Source organism: Oryctolagus cuniculus, chromosome 4 (genome assembly GCF_051225735.1).
Source record: "Oryctolagus cuniculus isolate XC-2025 breed Fujian yellow rabbit chromosome 4, ASM5122573v1, whole genome shotgun sequence".
NCBI classification, from domain to species: domain Eukaryota; kingdom Metazoa; phylum Chordata; class Mammalia; order Lagomorpha; family Leporidae; genus Oryctolagus; species Oryctolagus cuniculus.
In genome coordinates, this window is record NC_142870.1 from 63,365,448 (window position 1) to 63,384,631 (window position 19,184).

The window sequence follows — 19,184 nt, forward strand, 5'->3', positions numbered from 1 at the left end:
CTTTTACCCTCTAGTGAGGGCATTCTTGCTACCTAGTGGAGAATATCATGGAGGGACAAAGCAAGAGAGCCAGAGAGAGCTCACATTCATAAAAAAAAAATAAATAAAATAAAAAAAAAAACCTCGTATGATAGCTCATTAATCTTTTAACCCATTAGTTGATGAATGGATGAATCTATTATGAGGTAGAGCCTTAATGACCTAATCTCCCCTCAGAGATCCCAGCTGTTGACACTGCTGCGCTGGGGACCAAGTTTCTAACTCATGAAACCTGTGGACACATTGAAACCACAGCATTCATTGAAATTGGAAAAACAGCTTTCCTAGCAATCCATGCTTTTTTTTTATTAATTTAAGAAAGCAATAGGTTTATCTTGAATAACACAGAATCTAGTTATTGGATTTGGGACTGTCTTTATTGAAGATTGATAGGATTATTATACATTACCTGTTTGTGTTTCTCCTTGCATTTGTAGTCAGACTATAATAGAGCAAAGTGGCTTGCTTTTGACTTGATCCACCACTTCTGGCATACCTGATCAGAGGGAATATGCATGTAGAAATGGGAAATAACTCTTCAGTTTTGCTTTTGCATAATCTCCATTAGGATGAAAGCTTAAAATAATAGTGGGGGCTGGCATTGTGGCATAGTGAATCAAGTTCCCATCTGCAACCCTGACATCCCAAATAAGTGCTGGTTTGAGTCCAGCCTGCTCTACCTCCAATCCAGCTCCCTGCTAATGGCCTGGGAAAGCAGAAGAAGATGACTCAAGTACCTGGGCCCCTGCACCCATGTGGGACACGCAGAAGAAGCTCCTGGTTCCCGGCTTCAGACCCGTTCAGCTCCCGCCATTGTAGCCATTTGGGGAGTGAACCAGCAGATGGAAGGTTTTCTTGCTCTTTTTCTTTCTTTCTCTCTCTGTAAAAAAAAATTTATAATAATAATAGTGAAAACTATGAATTCAGAAATATCTGATAGGGTAGATGTTTCCTGATTAGAGACCAGTTTGTAGGAGTTATGTAGACAGAGAAAACTAGGCAGTTATGTCTGACATCATTTACAGATATAAAAATAAAGAGAAGACTCTTAGTTTGATAAATCCATCAAATTTGCCTGGGTCTTAAGGGAACCTAATCATTTAATGTGTTTTTAGAAATATATATATTTTCTGTATTTTTTTTTTTTTACTAATTTTTATCGGCACCAATGTCATATCTTAATGTTAGCTGTCGCAAAGCACACCGGACACCGGAGCAAGGGAAAGGGATTATTGGGGAACAACCTACAGACCGGAGTGAAGGGGCGGTGAAGGAAAAAGGGAGAAAGAGAATATAAGAGAGAAACAGAGAGCAGAGGAGCTAGCAAGGAGAGAAGATAGAGCAGAGAAGAGGAGAGAGGAGAGCAGAGCCAAGAGCCCAGAGGAGGAGGCTAGAGAGAGGAACCGAGAGAGAGCAGGAGAGAAGGGGCAAGAGCTATTTTCTGATATCTATATGTTATAGGTGGATTGTGGCTACAAAGTCCTTGTGTCCATGTAATGAATTGAGAATTAATACTTTCAAGGATTAAACCTAATAGCGGGTTATATCCCTCTTACACATGTGGTAAAAGTGAAACTCATCTACAGCAAACTGGGTCACTGAACAGGAATCGTGCTGCTGCTCCGCAGATGCCCACCCCTCACCAACAAGGATATTCTAAGTTACCGTGTTTGGGTGATACCTGTGCCTGAATCTCAAGTGCAGCTAGGAATTACATCTTCCTCCCAGGAAAGTTGCTTCTTCTGTCTTGCATCTTGTTGCTATGGATAAGAATTTAGAACTACCTTTTTACTTTTTCATGAATACTGCTTGTCAGATTAACTATCCTGCCCTGTGACATTTTGTACTGCGAATTTTTATCCCATATTTATCATTCCACTTCATCCCTCTTGGGCTTCAGTTTTCCATCTGTAATATTCTACTGGTAGTATCATTTTTCTCCTGTAGGAAGAAGAACTAAAATCAAAGTTAAGCGGCACTGCCTTCTTTTCACTTCATGATTTTTGGAAAATTATATCCAAACATTTAATGTCTGTCCTATCTTTATTCCTTTCTCCCAAAAGCCTGGTTTCTACTTCTTGCTGCCATCTTTTATTATTTTTGGTTATAACCTAGTCCCTAAACCTATTACCTGAGTTGTTAAATTTATCTACATTTTGCTCTTTTTTTCTTCTTCTATTGCTTCTAACGTGACCCAGGTGCCACAGTTTAGTTTGAGCCTCCAGTTAGGCCTGGACTGTCTTTCACAATCATAGGCCCTCTGGCATTTGAATGCTCTGAATATGTTGAAATAAACTTTCTTAATAGCTGGCGCAGTTTCCACAATGTGCTTGACATTTTTTTCTTTGGTTGTATTAGATTCTGAGGGATTTTCACTTTCTCCCCAAGTTTCTATTATTTCTACTTCAAAAAGCACTAATTCATGTTGGTCAGAGTGAAGTGAATTCAAAGGGAACTATACTTCTTCCAGAAAGGCAGCTTCTTAAAAATACTGTTTCATTCTATTCAAAAGGCTTTGTCTGGCAAATGGAGTTTTAGAAGATATTCTTCTTCTCCATTCCCATCTATATGAAACATTCCTATATCAATAGTTAACTCAGATGAGGTTTTATGAAAATAGAATTTTTATTAGTTCTTACAATAGAAAAAAAATTGGCATCGACTTTTGTGGTACATAGTTAATATTTTGCTAAAGGTAAGGCTAAATTAAGTAATCCTGAAAAAGATGTTTTAAAATATTTAATGACTTGGAAAAATATTCATGCAATCAAAAGCAGGAATTAATATTGTAGGAACAACATAATGCTAATATAAAAACATATGTGCACAAGAATTAAGATTAATCATCAAGTGAGCAGCAGTTATTCTAGTGTGGTTATTGCATTATCTGGTTGTTTTTTCTCAGTTTTCCAAACTTTCTAGGATTCTATACTATTTTAAAAATGAGTAAAATTTATTAAATCTTTTATGTTATATGTCAAGGAAATTTATTCAACTGGTTTCTTTATTGTCCTCAAATCTGTTTAATAATCACTTACCAAGTATAATGTGGCAGACAGAGAAAGCAGTTGCTTGCCAAATAATTGTTTTATTTTCTTTCCATGTTAAGCTGACATTTGAGTACTTACTCCATGCTAGGCACAATGCCAAGGGTTTAAAACACAGTAGCTTTTTTTTTTTTAAATTCAAAGTTACAGAGAGAGAGAGAGAGAGAGAGAGAGAGAGAGAAAGAGAAGGTTGAGAATCTTCTATCCACTGGTTTACTGCCATAAAGACCAGCACTGGCCCAGGCCAAGAGCTTTATCTCGGTCTCCAATGTGGGTGGCAGGGGCCCAAACACCTGGGCCATCCTTCTAAATGTTTTCTCCCTTTTTTTCTCCTAGGAGTTTTACAGTTTTACATTTTATATTCAAGTCCAAACTCATATTGGATGTTTTCTGCTCCCTCTACTAGCTCTAAGAATAAGTGATACCTTTTATTAAAGAATGATATTTGAAACTAAGATCTGGTATTAAATGTGCTCATTCTTAGCAAGGTATCATTGCTTCTATATTTTCTCAGCTAAAAGACCAAGGAGATATGTATTATACTAACTGGCAAACTATTCTTCATGTGCATATCTACAAATACTTTAAACGCAAACATCTATATCTATAATAAGTTGTATCTATAGTAAGCTAAATATCTGTATCTTTAGCAAGCTAAATATGAGTTCATGCTGATATCTCAATGTTATTACCGCATAACAATTTGAGCCTTTTCCCTTTGATACTTGTGTATGATTGCTGGATTGTTTGGTAGGATGATGTTTAGCTTTATGAGAAATTGGCAAACTGCCTTGAAAGTGACTATACACTTTTGCATCCCCACCAGCAATGAATGAGAGTTCCTATTGCTCCACATCCTCACCAGCAATTGGCATTGTCAGGGTTTTATTTTAGTCGTTAAAATTGATATGTAGTGGTCAGTTACAGTTTTATTCTTAAAAACTTGCTGGAAGACAGGATTTTCTGTTTGTGTTTTTGTTTGGGCAATGAAGGAGCATTAAAGGCAAAGATACTGTCAGAAATTGATGACTATGAATTTGGTCTTTTCGCATAATGAAGACTGGCCTCATTGTTAAGGAATTTTCTTCAAGATCCAGAAAAGTCTATGTAGTAAACATTTCTTTAAATCTATGGTCCTCACATCTATCAGACTCAAGCCCACTTGCAACAGATATTTGTAACACCCTTTTCCTATGCCAAAATGAAATCTATCAATAGTATACTCTCACTATATAATTTTTAAAATCAGTATAATGGGTGGGCATTTAGCTCAGTGGTTAAATGCAAGTTATGATGCTTGTGTTTCATATTGGAGTACCTAGGTTTAATTCCTAGCTCTGCTCCCAGTTTCAGCTTTAGGCTAATGTAGACCATGGGAAGCAATGGTGACGGCTCAAGTAATGGGTTCCTACTACCCATATGTAAAATCTGGATTGAATTTCTGACTCCCTTCTTCTTCCTGGCTCAGTCATGCCTGATGTAGGCATCTGAGGAGTGAACCACTGGATGGGAGTTCTCTGTCCATCTCAGTCTCAAATAAATCTTCAAAAGTTAACATAATGCCCTAAATGTTATATAAAATGATTAATATTTAAATTTAAAATAAAACACATATTTTAATATATAAATATTTAGTTGTAATTATAATAGAAAGCAATGAAATACCCAGATATTAATACTTTCTTAAGTAAGGGAAGCCGAAAATTTATTTCATATAAGACAGAGAAATTGAAGCACTGATATCAATCTGTTATACATGGTATCTTAGGCTGCTTTAACAAAAATATCACAGATAAGGTGGCTTAAATAAATATTTTTTCTCAAAGTTCTAGAGGCTGGAAACACCAGATCAAGGTTGGATTCTGGTGAGAACTTTCAGGCTGCAAACTGCTGACTTCTCATTGTATCCTTGCAACTGAAAGAACAGTCCCAGGGTCTCTTTAAAAATCACTAATCCATTTAGAAAGATTCTACCCTCATGACTCAATTATCGCCCAAAGACCTCACCTCAATATACCGTCACATGTGGTGGTAGGCATATGGATTTAGAGGGGACACAAACACCCAGCTCATTGTGTGTGTTTGTGCCCTCGAAGAAAATCTAGTACTACTCTTGTATGTAAAAAATGCAGACTTGATTGTATACAATGAGAAGGAACAACTCTTACTGAAGAAGAATTGTTTGCCACAATACATTATATACTGTTGAATTGTAAACCATGAGGATATATGATTCTTGAAAATGAGCTTAACATTACAAGTATGGTGTCAAAATTACCTGTATTATGATAGAGGTATGATAGTGACAAAGTTTCACATCTCCTCCTAGACACTTTTATTTTTATTTTTGAAATTCCATTATATGTTGGTACTTATGTTCAGATTCAGCTACAAAGGCATGGGAAGGTATATTCTTCAATAGGCAATAGGGACTGTGGAATGGATTGGAGAAAGAAACAGTAAAACAAGAGCCTAGAAAGGAATTGAGTAGTAAAGCATTAGTGATCATTTTGGAGTAAGAACTGAAAATAAGCAACACTCAAATATTTTTCACAACATAAGTTTTTACCTTATACTACCAAAACATCATAAGATGAAAAGAATATAAAAATTCAAAACATTTTAAAGATAAAATATAGTAGAACCCTCTGTTCTGCTAATGTAAAAATATTTAGCATGAGGTCACATAGAAGGAGCCCAAAGACTATAAAATATGTGCAATGTGTTTTGTCATTTTTCAGTAATTACATGCACTGAAATCCTTTTTAGCTAATATGTACTTGGAAATGCTGTACTACATTGAGTAGATAGAAAACAGTAAGTAAATTGCACAGTAATTCAAAATAATGTCTTTACTCATTTAAGCTTTTCTCTTTATAGCTTCCTTCTCTTAAATTATGTTGACTTCTTGAATAAGTCTATGTAGTTTTTTTCAGCATTTCATCTACTAAAATATTCTTGTGATGGGTTTGACACCTAAAATATTAAAAATTATGTCAGAGGATACTTCCTATGTGAGAACCTTGTGTATTAGAAAATCTAGTATCCCTGGCTGTTAATCACTAAATGTCTGGGTATGTGTATCTCTATTACTGAACATCAAACACTGAAAATGCTCTTGTGGAAAGATTTCCTGGTGGCAAGAGGGGCCATAATTGTGTGTGTATGTGTGTGTGTATGTGTATTTGAAAAAAGGGAATTTTAGAGCTTAGTTTAAGTGAGTGTCATATTTTAAAAGATGAGATCAAAAATTATCCTTGAGGAGTAAACCAGAAAAGAATGTAGCAGAAAAGCTAGGTCAGAAACTGTACTCTTGTTTTGTTCCTGTTGTTTTAGACTACAGGGGATAAGATGAAGGAACCAAGGGGGGGGTTTACATATAAGGATGTACTGCGTGCCAAGGGCTCTATTGATACATACAAATATGATCTTCATAAGAAGGTCTTTGAAAAGTTTGCACTGGCCTCAATCCTTACGTAGTAGTAGAGGAAGAATAGGTGTTCAGTTTAGCAACTAAGATGCCAGTTGGGATGTCTGTAATCCATATCACAGTGCCTGGATTTGACTCTTGGCTCCAATTTCCTGCTACTGTGGTCCTTGGGAGGCAGCAGTGTTAGCTCAACTAATTGGGTTCCTAACACTCATATGGCAGGCTTGGATTGAGTTCCTGCTTCCTGACTTTTGTTCTGTAGCCATAGTGGGCATTTGGACAGTGAGCCAGTGATGAAAATTATCTGTGTGTCCTTCTCTGTTTCACTGTCTTTCAAATTAAAAGAAAAAAAGAACAAATGGATTCTGAGAAATTATGTAACTTTCCCTACTTCTGTTGACAAGCAGAATCTGCCAAAATCAGGAACAATGACAAAACTGGTTGTTGAAATGAAGCATATTGCAATTACCCATGCTGTTCAATAAGCAGGGATGCTCATTGGATGAGAGGTATCAATATGTTTTAACAGAAATGGAAAGCATTTGTGAGATGGTAGGTCCAAGGGCTGTGTATATTTGAACATGATCAAAGGTCTTTTGTTGAAGTTGTAGAATATACAATTATTTCATTTTCTTCCCTATGAGTAGGAACAAAATACATCACCCAAAGTTTAGGTTTCCTGATTCAGGTCTAGCTCTGGCTAGAGCTCTTCTATATTTTGGGGTCTGTGCAGTAACTAAACATTTCAAATTGAAAGATGGAAGAAGTTCTCCTTAAAGATTCAGTGCAAATGAAATTAATTGCTTTCTGAGAGATAATAGAAAATCCGTATGTGTTTGTGTAAAGTGCCACCATTGGCAAGATATGCATTTAAATTAAAGTCCTGTGCTTTAATTCTGGAGTCTCAGAGGTGGTATGTTTGGAGTATGCCACTACCATTTGTGGAGGTCAGTTGTTAAATTGTCAGCAATTTTGTCATCTATTAGTTAAGCCATATTTTATAGTTTAAGACAGCCATGATGGGAATATTTATATCACAGAAATCAGCAAAGCCTGCAAATCAAACCTTCATTCCTCTCACCCAGACTCAATTGTTAAAATCATTTATAAGTGTACTGCTGTTTAAAGGTTATAGAATCATTCCACAATGTTCGTTGACATTTGCTTGTTACTGAGGGATATGGATTTTTCGTGGTTTCCTTCTTTCTTTCCTCCCTCCCTCCCTCCCTTTCTTCCTTCCTTCTCTCTCTCTTTTTTAGAAGATTTATGTATTTATTTGAAAGGCAGAGGAGAGAGAGAGAGAGAGAGATCCTCCATCTGCTGGTTCACTCCCCAGGTGGCCACTCCAGGCCAGGCCAAAGCCAGGAGTCAGGAGCTTCCTCTGGGTTTCCCATGTGGGTGCAGGACCCAAGCACTTGGGCCATCTTCTGCTGCTTTCCAAGGCAAATCATCAGGGAGCTGGATTAGAAGCAGAGTAGCTGAGACTTAAACTGGTGCCCAAATAAGATGCCGACACTGCAGGCAGAGGCCTAACCTTCTACACTACAGTCCCAACCCTTCAGCATTTCTTTCTATAGCTTAAAATCTTTGGCCATATGACTTCTACTTGCTTCCTTGTCATAATCCAATTTTAGCTGAGATAATGAAAGTAACAAAATTACTGAATTTGGGGGAAGATCTCAAGCACACATGGTAGCATTACCTGGTTTGTGGCTCAGTATCAATAAGGCTTTTATTATTTTCGTTTTTCCCTCATCTTTTCTCACATTGCCCTGCTGTTGTTAACAAACTCTCAAACTAGCCCTCTGATATAGGATGCATCACAAGCAGTTGTTTAACTCACTATGCCACAACACTGGACCCTAGAATTGAGCTTATACCAAACACCAAATCAAAGACGGGCAAAGCTCAAAACTTCTGAATCATCAATTACCTCAGAGCACACATCCAATTTAAGGCCACATTACCTACCACCTCATTTTGAAAGAATAATGTTGCTCAGTAAAATGAGACAGATGTTATGATTCTCCAGCATAAGCCTTATAAGCTCAAGCTGGATAATTAATAGTAGCCTAACTTTGAAAATAATTAGGTATGCATCTATCAGCACATGCCACTTCTTTTTTTATTTTTATTTATTTTTATTTTTTTATTTAGTAAATATAAATTTCCAAAGTACAGTTTATGTATTACAATGGCTTCCGCCCCCCAAAAAAATTTCCCTCCCACTCGCACCCCTCCCATCTCCCGCTCCCTCTCCCATTCCATTCACATCAAGATTCATTTTCAATTATCTTTATATACAGAAGATCAATTTAGAATATATTAAGTAAAGATTTCATCAGTTTGCACCCACACAGAAACACAAAGTGTAAAATACTGTTTCAGTACTAGTTATAGCATTACTTCACATTGGACAACACATTAAGGACAGATCCCACATGAGAAGTAAGTACACAGTGACTCCTGTTGTTGACTTAACAATTTGACACTCTTGTTTATGGCATCAGTAATCTCCCTAGGCTCTAGTCATGAGTTGCCAAGGCTATGGAAGCCTTTTGAGTTCACCGACTTTGATCTTATTCAGACAGGGTCGTAGTCAAAGTGGAAGTTCTCTCCTCCCTTCAGAGAAAGGTACCTCCTTCTTTGATGGCCCCGTTCTTTCCACTGGGATCTCACTCGCAGAGATCTTTCATTTAGGTCTTCTTCCTTCTTCCTTCTTCCTTCTTCCTTCCTTCTTCCTCCTCCTCCTCCTCCTCCTCCTCCTTCTTCTTCTTTTTCTTTTTCTTCTTTTTCTTCTTTTTCTTTTTCCAGAGTGTCTTGGCTTTCCATGCCTAAAATACTCTCATGGGCTCTTCAGCAAGATCCAAATGCCTTAAGGGCTGATTCTGAAGCCAGAGTGCTATTTAGGACATCTGCCATTCTATGAGTGTGCTGTGTATCCTGCTTCCCATGATGGATCGTTCTCTCCCTTTTTGATTCTATCAGTTAGTATTCGCAGACACTAGTTTTGTTTGTGTGATCCCTTTGACTATTAGACCTATCAGTGTGATCAATTGTGAACTGAAATTGATCACTTGGACTAGTGAGATGGCATTGGTACATGCCACCTTGATGGGATTGAATTGGAATCCCCTGGCACATTTCTAACTCCACCATTTGAGGCAAGTCCGATTGAGCATGTCCCAAATTGTACTTCTCCTCCCTCTCTTATTCCCACTCTTTTTTTTTTTTTGACAGGCAGAGTGGACAGTGAGAGAGAGACAGAGAGAAAGGTCTTCCTTTTGCTGTTGGTTCACCCTTCAATGGCCGCCGTGGTCGGCGTGCTGCGGCCAGCACATCGCACTGATCCGAAGCCAGGAGCTTCTCCTGGTCTCCCATGCGGGTGCAGGGCCCAAGGACTTGGGCCATCCTCTGCTGCATTCCCAGGCCATAGCAGAGGGCTGGCCTGGAAGAGGGGCAACTGGGACAGAATCCGGTGCCCCGACCAGGACTAAAACCTGGTGTGCCGGCGCTGCAAGGCGGAGGATTAGCCTGTTGAGCCACGGCGCCGGCCATATTCCCACTCTTATATTTAACAGGGATCACTTTTAAGTTAAAATTTAAACACCTAAGAATAATTGTGTATTAATTACAGAGTTAAACCAATAGTATTAGAACAAAACAAAACAAAACAAAACACTAAAATGGATAAAGTATTACATTGTACATCAACAGTCAGGACAAGAGCTGATCAAGTCACTCTTTCTCATAGTGTCCATTTCACTTCAACAGGTTTCCCCTTTGGTGCTCAGTTAGTTGTCGCTGATCAGGGAGAACATATGATATTTGTTCCTTTGGGACTGGCTTAATTCACAGAGAGATGACAGCCCAGTTACATTTGTAGTCACAATACAAAGAACCACCAGACTAGACAAACACTGGGGACTATTTGAAACCAAAAATGACCATTGGACCCTAAAGCCCAGACTAAAAAATTTTCTCAAGCACTAAGGAGGTCATATCTCCAATGCTCTCCTCAGAGATAGCCTATGAAACAACAAAGGAAGAAACTTCCCAATTTTAAAGCCATAGGCATTGGGAAACAAGGTGTAGGAAATCCTCCCAGAAAATAGGATTGAGCCCAGCAGCTTTCACAGTGGGTTAAGCCTCTGCCTGTGACGCTGGCATCCCATATGGGCAGCAGTTCAAGTCCCACTGCTCCACTTCCAATCCAGCTCCCTGCTAATGTGACTGAGAAAGCAGTGGAGGATGGTCTGAGTGTTTGTGCCCCTGCATCCACATGGGAGACACAGATGGAGTTCAATGCTGGTTTGAGTGTTGGTGGCTGTGCTTTTGATCCAGCTCCCTGTTGATGTGTCTGGGGAGGCAGCAGAAGGTGGCCCAAGTACTTGGGCTGCTAACACTCATCTGGGAGATCTGAATGGAGTTCTGGACTCATGGCTTTGGCCTGGATCAGCACTGTCTGCAGCCATCTCAGGGAGTGAACTAGTAGATGGAAGATCTTTCTGTTTCCTCTCTCTCTCTATTGCTATTTCTAAATATTTTTTTGAGTCATATCTAATAAGCCTTTATTGCTCACTCACATGCCTTCTCCCTCACACATCTTCCATGACTGCTTCATTCCCCAAATGGCCTTAAGAGCTGGGACTAGGCCAGGCCAAAGCCAAGACCTGGAATGCCATCCAGGTCTCCCATGTGGGTTATAGGAGCCCAAATATTTGGGCATCATCTGCTGCTTTCCTAGGTATATTAGCAGGGTACTGGATTAAAAGTGGAGCAGCTGGGACTCAAATACCTTCCCCAGCTGGAAATAAGAAGCAGTGCCTATCCCAAGTAGGTCCCAAGCTTTTTGAACCCTATCTGCTTCCTTTGATTCTTGCTTACATACCAGCCATCTTTTTTTCTGAGTTAATCAATTCTTGCTGGTTGACAAATAGCGCCAATGGTAACAACATTCCCTTTTCTAACCTCTTCCCACACAGATACAATTTTACGCAGCTTTCACGTTATCTACCTTCCAAATGTCACAAAGTACAATTTTATCAAATATTTCACAATTATATAATATGAATTGCTGTTATCCCAACTTCCAAAGTTTATTTTCTTGCCCTGAGGTCAAGGAGAAACAGTTTGGGATTTTAGTTAAGTAACACCTTCTTTTTGTTTAAGATATATTTGATTAGCAGAGTTACGGAGAGAGAGACAGAGGGAGACAGAGAGATAGATATGTAGAGACACACAGAGAGAGACATCTTCTACGACTGCTTCATTCCCCCAAATGGCCTTAAGAGCTGGGACTAGGCCAGGCCAAAGCCAAGACCTGGAATGCCATCCAGGTCTCCCATGTGGGTTATAGGAGCCCAAATATTTGGGCATCATCTGCTGCTTTCCTAGTTATATTAGCAGGGTACTGGATTGCAAATGGAGCAGCTGGGACTCAAACCAGTACCCATATGGGATGCTGATGTTGCAGGCAGTGGTTTAACCAACTGTGTCACCATGCTGGTCCCTTATACATTTATTTCTAAATAGTTATTTGGACTATGATTCAGGCATTCTTCTCTTCAAGATGAGAGATTGAGTTGCAAGTAATTGAGAACTCCTGCTGTTTACTGGCATATATTCTCCTGTGTCACTGCAGTAGAAGAAGACAATTGGTTTATTTTGTCATAAGACCTGATATTTCTCAGACAGTTACTTAAGTATATCATGTTGAAATAACATTGATTGAATACCAAAACTGATATCATTAGTATCTAAAAAGTGAATATCTTGGGGCCGGCGCCGTGGCTCACTTGGTTAATCCTCTGCTTGCAGCGCTGGCATCCCATATGGGCGCCGGGTTCTAGTCCTGGTTGCTCCTCTTCCAGTCTAGCTCTCTGCTGTGGCCCAGGAGGGCAGTGTAGGATGGCCCAAGTGCTTGGGCATATGCACCTGCGTGGGAGACCAGGAGGAAGCACCTGGCTCCTGGCTTCAGATTGGCACAGCTCCAGCTGTGGCTGAATCAATGGAAGGAAGACCTTTCTCTCTGTCTCTCTCTCTCACTGTCTAACTCTATCTGTCAAATGAAAAAAAATTAAATGAAAAGTGAATGTCTCTCTCCCTCCTTGCCACAATTGCAATAATCTTGAGGAAATTCTTCATATGACTTGCCTCTTGCCAGATATTTTTCATATTGTATGATAAATGATGAGTAACTTGATAATACGCATCTTGCATATCAAAGAATTGTGTCGAAGCCACTTAAGATTGAGCTTTATTATCTTTTCAAGGGATTTGAGCTTTATTATCTTTTCAAGGGATTCTTTGAGTAAATTTTGACAATCATGTATTGGAGTACAGATTTGGGGGAATAAGATTTTGGAGTGGGATGGGCAATGGAGTCTACCATAAGACCTGAAGGGACTGGAGCCAGCTTTCTGTTTAGAACCTGTTAATCAATAGAACTCAGATCCCTGCAGCACTACCAGGGCACAGAATGTGGGTAGAGATGGTTAGGAAATCTGGATAGGTTAACCTATTTAACCAAAGTAATGAGATTATTTTCAAGAAGGCTCAATCTCCCCATTAGCCTTGGTGGCTAATACCTGATCATTGGGTACAAGAGCATCAACTCAACAGGACTGGCAGATAGAGACAGCATGAGAGATAAATGTGGGCCAGCTCTTGGGATCTGTTATACAGAGCAGGATTTGACAAATTTTTCCTCTCAAGGATCAGACTTTAGGCTTTCCAGGCCATATAGATTCTTTAGCTTTCCTCCTCTTCCTTTTCCTTTTTCTTTATAAACTTTTAAAAATGTGAAAACCTTCTTTGTTCTAGGATATATAAAATCAGGCTGTAGGCCATATTTGATCAAGCCCTAGCATAGGGGAAATCTCTATAGGATTATGGATACTGGGCAGCTACAATGCAGGCGAGGGGCATCTGCAGGAAACACTTGTGCAAGATGGTGTTGTCATTGTCAGCCAATGTCTGTGCTGAAAAACCAAATCCTGAGGCATCAACAGAGGCACCTAGAAAATATATAGATGTGTGTTTTCCCCCTTCTTGGCTGAGTAGACATCATTACTGAGAAACCCAGAGAAAGGATGAGGAGGAAGCCTAAAAATGTTTCTTTAAACAGGAATGCAATTAGATGATTTTGAACTTGTCTGGAAATAATTATTGAGCTGGCTCACCTTTTCTCCTGTTGAGCAGGAATAAGGGCCCCAGAGTAAGATAAAATTAGTTAGAGTGAAAGAATTTCCATTATGTTCCTTCCAATTTGACTTTAAAATCTATACCTGGTTTACAAAGATGTTGAGCAATCACCAGGCAAAAAAAGATACATCTTTCTACCATTATTACTTTGCTTCCACAGGGCTCATTCAATACTTTCTTTTTTAGTTTGTGGATACAGCTTTTGTACTCCTTTCTCCTTATATTATCCAAATCTCTGATAAGAGATAAAGTTATCTCAGAATCCCCCATTATTTTTAGCTACTTTGTACATGAGAGTCAAAATGTATTTACTAGTCAGTTTCTCTGAGTAACTTTTCTAGGCATTCAAAATTAGATACTTTCCAAACCTATTAGGGAAACATCAAACCCATGGAAAGATATGATCAAAGTTTACTGGATTAGGAAAAAAGTTAACACTATCTAGGCCACAAGAAAAAAAAATGTGAAAAACTAGTTCTGATTATTGGAAACATTCACATTTTTAAAATATAGCAAAACATCAATTATTAAATTTCAAAATAATCTCAATACTTGCTTTTTTGATTTTTGATGTTTCTGTAGGACAAAGATTATCTCAAATCTTGACCTAATATCTATAAAGGGTTATTTGGCTCTTTTTTTTTTTTAAGAGCTTACAAATGCTTTATTATTAAAAATGAAAGGACTGTCCTATAAATAGAAACTGGGACAATATAGTATTTTTACATCCATAAGCCACAATATACAAAGAAATTATATTCATGACCTGTTTAATAATTACTGTTGGTGGGAAGGAACAAAACAGTTCAGAGTTATGTTACATTTTGAACAATATGTTGTTGGTTTCACATGGCATGGTTTTTTTTTTAAAGATTTATTTATTTGATAGAGAGAGAGAGAGATCTTCTATCTGCTGGTTCATTCCCCAAATGGCCACAATGGCCAGAACTGGGCTCCTCCGAAACCAGGAGCCAGGACCTTCTTCCAGGTCTCCCATGTGGGTGCAGGGGCCCAGACACTTGGGCCATCTTCTGCTGCTTTCCCAGGCAAATTAGCAGGAAGCTGGATGAGAAGTGGAGCAGTTGGGGCATGAATTGGTGCCCATATGGGACGTCAGTGCCATAGACAGTGGCTTTACCACTATGCCACAGCACCGGCCCCAACATGGTTTGCTTTATATCATCATTCTTGCCATTTGAGAATAACATGGTTTCTCATGTCACATCTGATATCATCTTGGATAACAGTAGGTCTGAGAGTATTAAGCTTTCTTTCTCATGATGGTTTCTCATTGCATCGTTTTAGGTACGCTAAGCAAGATAAGCTCTTGAAATACAAGTTTATGAGATCATTGTCTTTGTTAAAAAAATCTGCTAATAATCCATGCATTTGTTATACACACATCAATTATCTGAGTGAACAAAAGCCAATACCATTTTCTACTTCTAATAACATGGAATATTTACTTGTTTTTTCATCGATGTTGTTAGTTTCAGAGTACACTCTTTAGTGTATTTTCCCTCATGGTGCCTGTAGTTTGGAATCTGATATTTTGCAGATGTACTTCAAGTCATAACCAGAGAGCAGACAGTTGAAAAAACTGGCCTGATCATGGATTCTCTACCACTGCGAATATCTGAAGAATGACAGCTCTTTGAAGAACACAAGTCAGAACTTCTCAACCAATAACCACAGTGGCAACACATTAGAGTTCATCATACTGCAGTGCATTGCACTACACAGTACTGTGCAGGACATGTTGTCACACTGTCCTGTTTGCAGGACAGCTATTTTCAAACATGGATAATGTGCGATACAGGGCTTTCCTTGAAATAAAATGACAAACTAGTTCTAGAAGATTCTGGAAGGCACTCAAGATGAAGAGCACTATCTGACACTTCATAGTCCCTCACTTCAATTAGATGCAGGGAAAACAAAAATGGGCTCTTAGGATGCTTATGTTCAATGTTAGTAAAAATAAACTGCAATTTATCAAAATATTTTTTCTTTTTTTAAATTTATTTGATAGGTAGAGTTATAGACAGTAAGAGAGAGAGACAGAGAGAAAGGTCTTCCTTCCATTGGTTCACTCCCCAATTGGCCACAACGGCCGGTGCTGCGCCGATCTGAAGCCAGGAGCCAGGTGCCTCTTCCTGGTCTCCTACCTTGGTGCAGGGGCCCAAGCACCTGGGCCATCCTCCACTGCCTTCTCAGGCCACAGCAGAGAGCTGGACTGGAAGAGGAACAGCAGGACTAGAACCTGGCGCCTATATGGGGTGCCGGCGCTGCAGGAGGAGGATTAACCAAGTGAGCCACGGCGCCGGCCTCCATATGTTTTTCGAATTTCCAGTCCAATTTGATCTTTTTTTAAAAGATTTATTTATTTATTCAAAAGTCAAAGTTACACAGAGAGAGGAGAGGCAGAGAGAGAGAGGTCTTCCATCTGATGGTTCACTCTCCAGATGGCCGCAACAGCTGGAGCTGCACCCATACGAAGCCAGGAGCCAGGAGCTTTTTCTGGGTCTCCCACGTGGGTGCAGGGGCCCAAGGACCTGGGCCATCCTCCACTACCTTCCCAGGCCATAGCAGAGAGCTGGATTGGAAGAGGAGCAGCCAGGACTAGAACCAGCGCCCATATGGAATGCTGGTGCTTCGGGCCAGAGCGTTAACCTGCTGAGCCACAGCGCCGGCCCCAGTCCAAGTTGATCTTTAAAGTCCATAGATTTCTGCAACCTTTTCAACCTCTCTTCATTAGCTTTGTTAGCAGTGGAGATTAGTTTCTTTCTTCCTAGAATATTCTTCCTTAAGATCCTGGAGTTTGTTCTAAGTATTTCCCATTTCTGCTTTTTGTCTTTTACTTCAGCAATCGATTTTAACAAGCTATCTTTTTCTTGAATCAACTCATTCTGTCTGCAGACCTGATTTTTATATTCCAGAAACATCTCAATCATTCATTCTTCTTTTAGTTTCACAGACAGCTTTTCTGTAAGTGACTTAATGGAGTCCTTGTAGGTGTCTCTTAGCCCCACCATCTGACAAGCAGTGTCACTGAGAGCTTTTGAATTTGGTTCCAAATTCATTTATGCTTTTATTGAGTAGTGCCAGTTCATCCTCCACTATTATGTAAGGCGATGTATTAACTCCAGATATTCAGGTTAGATCAAGTCCTCTGGGCTTAACTGTGCTTATGGGGCAGCAGGAATCCAGGATGCCTTTACCCTCTAAGGCCACAAGTTCGGTCCCCAAGCCCATATTCACGTATTGCAACAGAAGAGTCCAGCTTGGCTCCCACCTCTCTCACCTTGGTGGTCAGGTCTCTGTTTGTCTCTTTTAATACCTAAGAAGTAGCACCAATCTTGCCCACCTTTGGAGAATTTAGCCTCTTTTAATTATGGCTCTTGCCTGATAATGCTGGGGAAAGACCTGTTACAGTTTTTTGAAGTCCTAGTCCTTGTGCCTTTGGTCTTCTCACCACTTCATTTGAATATTTACTAAGGTTTTTGCCTGGTACCTTTTCATTCTACCATGTCAGAGCACAGTTGTATAAGGTCTGAGTCAGGCTGGTGCATATAGTGTAAACTAGTTTGGGCTTCATAGAACCCCCTGGCCCAAGACAGACAAGAACCCTCAAGGATGGCATATGACTGTCAAGAGAGCATGTGTACATTAGCTTCATGATAACTTCTGCTTTCTTTATTTCGGAGGTAGCTAAAACCTCTTGCACAATTCTCCCCTTACTTTTTAGTGCAGTAAAATTTAGATTTAAAGAGCACTGGCATTTTTATCTTTTGGTCTAATGTCTAGCAAGACATATTCTTTGAATGACTAAAGAGTCTTCAGAAAGACTTGAGCCAGCCATTTCTCAGAGAGAATTGCTGTCTTAGCATTCCCTGGGATAGGCATAAATTTATTCTAGGGGTTTGTAGTATGCATGTCTGGAAACAATTCTGTCCTGATGGGTGTCTACCCTATTCAGTTAGCCCTGGCTTACACAATCCTTGAGCAGTAGACAGTAGAATTACTAATGGTTCTGGACATCTTGTTTACATGTTGAACAAAAGTGAACTTCATGTAATTAATTGTCTGCTTGAAGTCAGCTGACCTCAGTGAGATCTTGAGTTAGTTGGTGACATTGAAGTTTCTTTGGAGGATAGAATTGTAGGGCCTCTAATGATAGTAACTTTCCAATACTGTTAAATATATTTCTACTTTTCTAGAGGATTTGGGGCTAGTAAGGACAGTTCAGTTTCTGAATAAAAGGCAAAGTCTTTCATAAACCATTAGTAGTTACCCCACTGAAATGTCTTTCTATATCAATGGGTAGAATAAGTATGTTATGATAGCCTAGGTAGAAATCACAAACTCTTAGTCTCTCTCTCTCTCTCTCCCTCCCTCTCTCTCTCTCTCTCTCAATCCCTCTCATTCTCTCATTCTATCATGTGTGATTGCTATGTCTTCAATCCATTAAGAAAATAAATACACTATTACTAGTACATATTCTACCACTGGCAGTAGACATTTTGTGAAATTAGTTTGGAGATGATCAACCCGTCATGCATGATTTCACTTTGTTTCATCTTTATAGTTTTTCTTAGCATTATGTTAGTTACAGGTGAGGCCTGGAAGGGCATATCCTCTTTTACTCTAGAGAAGTTTCTGTATCAGTGTTTAACATCAGAGCCAATTTGTCCTGGTTGTAATCAGTTGTGTCACGGAGGATTTTAGCAAAGTCTGTTTGAAGTTATCTAGTGACATCAGGCATCCCTCCTGGATTTGACAGCTGTCTTCATAAATTGTTAGATCTGATGCTTCTTATTTTTGTTGAAGGTCTGAGAGTCTATTTTTATGCTTGTGGGCTTTTTGAACTTTTCCATGGATTTTTCTTTCTGTTATGTAAGGGCTCTTTGCACTAGAACTTTGGTGAAAACAATCTATTTAGCATGGTGCTACTGGTATTTATTTAATTGTGGGCCTCTATTTTGGTAATAGAAATGTGGTTAGAAATCCTTAATGTTTGTATGTGTTTCAGTAACATTTGAAAGTCATGAGTTACTCCAAAGACATACCATTGGTCTATGTGTGTGTGTGTGTCTGAGTACATAAGCATGTATATATATTTACCACTATATTTATTGGCAATTTAACATGCTCTTGATAGGGCTACAAGTTCAATTTCTTGACTTGATTTGGTTTATGATGAAGAGATTGAGTTCTACAAGATAGTTGGGCATATTATTATAAGCCCATCTTGATATTGTTCTTTATTATTTTAAGGCAAAACCCATCAAAAACAAAAATATCACAATTAGTATGGGGATGTCCAAAACATCTGTTCTAAGATGGACACTTCTTAAGTTCTAGAAAAAGAACCATGAGATTATCCTTCATTAAGTAAGAGTAATCGAGTTAAGATCAAATTGTATTAAGAATGTTAGGTCAAGGCTATACCCAAGGTCTGCCAT

At 39.1% G+C, this 19,184-nt stretch overlaps 1 non-coding gene and 1 pseudogene across 2 annotated transcripts in view; one reads left to right on the plus strand and one right to left on the minus strand.

The window, feature by feature from the left end:
- LOC103350624 (HHLA2 member of B7 family) overlaps window positions 1-19,184 on the plus strand; it is a 194,868-nt gene that overhangs the window by 21,090 nt on the left and 154,594 nt on the right. The window lies entirely within an intron of this gene.
- LOC149126992 (kinetochore protein Spc25-like) lies at window positions 13,408-16,974 on the minus strand (annotated as a pseudogene).